Here is a 3702-nt window from a genome sequence, read left to right as displayed (position 1 = left end):
CTGCGTCTCAGGGCCATACTTCCGGCATCCCTGCCAGCGCTTGCTTCACTCCTGAAGCTGACGCCGGTTTCACCGCACGTGCTTTTATACTTCCTGGTCGCTACGTCACCCCGCCCGTGACGTCTCGCCCATCCATTGGACTGATTACACATGTGATTCAAGAGCGTGGTCACGCTGGAGGCGTTCCTGTAGCGTTTTGACGCAGCGTCTCGTTCCCTTCGGGGAACCATGGTTACATACGTAACTTGGAGACGTTCTTACTTGACATGTGTGGTTAGAAGAACCTTTAACATCTATATATAAAAAAAACACCTTTTGGAACCTTTATTTTTTATTTTTTAGAATGTATGAGTGCTGAAATAAAAACAGTTTGTATGAATCTAACGTTTCCACAACATTTCTAAAAAAAGCCTCACATTTACAAACAATCACCATATACAAAACAAATTTATGACAATTTATAATTGTTTAAATTGAATGTAATATCTTCAACTTTCCCTTAGTTGTCACAGCCAGCATGGCCATAAAAAAAATAAATAAACAAACATTGCGAGATGAATAGAAATCATATGACTTAGTATGGATATGTGTTTTGGGCATCAAAACTTTCATCTGTAAATAGCACAAATGCACATTCACAATTCTGTCTACTGACATTTTCTTTCTCTCTATATTTTATTACTATATTGTTATTTATAATTTATGTTCTCTTTATTATTAGTGTTTTTATTACCTTAAATTATATGTCTGCACTATGTTTGTACTTTCTGTACTGGAAGCTCCTGACACCAAGACGAATTCCTTGTGTGTGTAAACCAGTGTTTCTCAAGCCTTTTCTGCCATTCCCCATTTTGGAGGTAGGGAAGGGTTCCGAGCCCGACTTGACCCCAGTCGCCCCAACAAAATGGTAGCAAACAGGCTTTAAGTTTAACTGTTAAAATGTATTCAAATTTATTTTATTAACATCACATTTTAAAAACATAACATCAAATAACAGCATTAAAAACTTTCAAATAGAGAAAATAAAAGTGCAATTATATTAACACTTTGCATGAATTAAGACTTTGTTCAGAAGTAAATAATAATTATAATAATAATAATGCAATTGTGTTTGCATTTTACCTCTGATAACATCAATTTCAGAAACGGAGAAAATAAAAGTGTGGACTACTTGTGCTTTGCTTCATTTTGTCACTTTGCAAACTGCATGCAAAAACAACAAACAAAACTGACAAAAAATGAATAATCTTATTCACTATTTTAGTGGCTGCAATGAGCCTGTTTTGAAGTACACATCTTTTCAAAATGAGGTTGTAGGCTTGATACTACCACTCTCAAGTCATGCTCAATGTTAAGTTGAGATCTGTATTTTGTTTTCAGTGAAGCATATAGAGATGGGCACAAAAATGACCAAAATTCCTCCTGTTTGTCGCACCCTACTTGTCATGTCTCTCTTTCCCACCAGTGGGGCTTTGAGAAATGCTGGTGTAAACACACTTGGCAATTAAGCTCTTCCTGAATCGGATTCAAAAAGACAGATATGACCTTTATTTAGCCATTCACTCGGTACCTTCTGTGCTCTCAAGAGGTAATGAATGAATTTGTAGCCTTTTGCATAGACATAATTTTTTCTCCTTTAGCTTTTCCTTTCAACCTAGTTGGGAGGTGCAACCGAGGATGGAAAATAAATCAAGGATGCACAGTTCATGAATTGAGAAGCATCAGAGAGCTTTTCAAGTGATTAATGAGCAGAGAGTTGTCACCCAGATGGTTTTGAGCATCCACATGAAGGTGACTTTGAATGGTAATTACAGTTATTTCCTTATTAGTTGCTTATAGGTATGTGTTTATAATCTCCGTTTATAATGTATTAGTGAAGTAACTATATATGTGGATCTACAGTTCTCTCTTTTCTAAAGCTTTGTGTTGTGAGTTTCACTCTGTAATTTGTTTGATTTGTAGAAGGAGAAACCAGTTGATTGTCACTTGACAAAAGCCAACATACTTTGAACAGATTGAATTAAACACACTAAAGTAGGAGGGTGTGCCACCCTTTGTATACTTTTTTTTTAGACCAGGGTAGGCAGGGTGTTGAGTATACTAAAGGTGTTTATTTATTTTCTTTTCTTTTGTAGAAAGGTCAAATAAATAATTTGTAGGTTGATAGATGTGTTTTTTCTATTTTGATTATTTATTTATTTATTTACACCGTAAATTATGCACAGTTATTAAGCAAGTAAATAAGTCAGACATCAATTCTCAACAGTTTTATAACCTGATGACTGAAAGTCCCACCTACCAGAAGAAACAGGTACTGCACAGGTACTACACTGCTATATAACTGTCGGCTTACATTCTATTGCTACTTTCAAATAGTTTTTTCTATATAAACATATCCTAGATGTAATTGTGCCGCATATCACTGCTGTTTTGCACATGAGTGCAGTGTTTTTAAAATGGCGTGCTGAGTTGTTCAGTATTTAAAAATGCATCTTGAGCATTTTTCAAAAATAATTAATGGCATTCACATGATTATTGACATACTTGATTTAGCAATTACTTTTCAAAATATATATTGAAATGCTAAGCAAGTTTAAAGAATGGGGCAGTGCTGTCCACAAAAGATGTATAGGATCTCCAGTGCATCAGGTTCTGCAGAGTGTCTTGTGACTCCCACACTTTGTCCTTTGGTTGGCTGAGTAATTACAGGAGGTGTAGTTTCTATCATTGGATGCACCTTGTTAGCTGCTTTTTTGATGTCCATTCGTGTGAAGACAGTTACAATGCTGTGCTTCTCAGCCCAACATTTTGGAGGCTCTGTTAAATGAGTCACTTTGTTTTCTGTTTTCCTTTTTGGACTGTCAGTTTTTTGCTCATCTGGCTGTACATCAGAATCATTGGCATTTGGAAGGTGAAAGTAGGTGATTGTCCTCCCTGGGCACTCTTCCTCTTGTTCTGTGAAAGAAGGATCCTTGTCAGGCATCATAGGAGAATGGCCAAATAAGGAATATGGGATATCCTCTTTTCCAGAATCCCACTCTGACTCAGCCAACACATCCATGTCTTTTGTATGCTTGGATGTGTCTTCATTCTCCGAAAGAGATTTCAGACTAATTTGGTTTTCCCTAAGTAACCAGAGACCCTTATCAATTAAGACTGCATCCTTGGGTCCCACCCTGGCATTCAGAGTGACACAGTTCATTGGCTCATTGAAGCTATCTACTGAGCTTGTGGCATTAAAGTATGACAAATCTGGAATGGCATTTGTGTGAACCTGATGGAGGGAGGGCAGACTTGAGGCATTTGTGCCTCTAAGACCTTCTCTTTTCTCGACTTTGCAAGGTGAAGGTGATCTCTTCTCATCAGAACTACATCCTTTAGAGCCTTTTCCATAAAGCTGCTCAATAGTTCTTTTTACATAACCCTTGGCAATGGACATCCTGCATGTGTTTTTCTCTTCCCTCAATACCTCTGAGGATGTTAATAATTGGTATTCTTTTCTGTAGGAAGATTCAAGTTGGTAATCTGACAATTTAGAACTTGGGCTGCTCATCTGTGTCTGTCCATGCCGCATGTCTGTATTGCTCTTAGCAAGAAACATGTCTCTGATAGATTTCACTCTGTTGGTCTGAATGTGTACCTCTTTATCTTTTGCCAAATCACTGTTTTTGGCATCATAACCGAATGCTAATGATGATGAGA

The sequence above is a fragment of the Sinocyclocheilus rhinocerous genome, unplaced genomic scaffold, assembly GCF_001515625.1.
Source record: "Sinocyclocheilus rhinocerous isolate Xijiao unplaced genomic scaffold, SAMN03320098_v1.1 scaffold2796, whole genome shotgun sequence".
NCBI lineage: Eukaryota > Metazoa > Chordata > Actinopteri > Cypriniformes > Cyprinidae > Sinocyclocheilus > Sinocyclocheilus rhinocerous.
Note: the sequence above shows the minus strand (reverse complement) of the source record.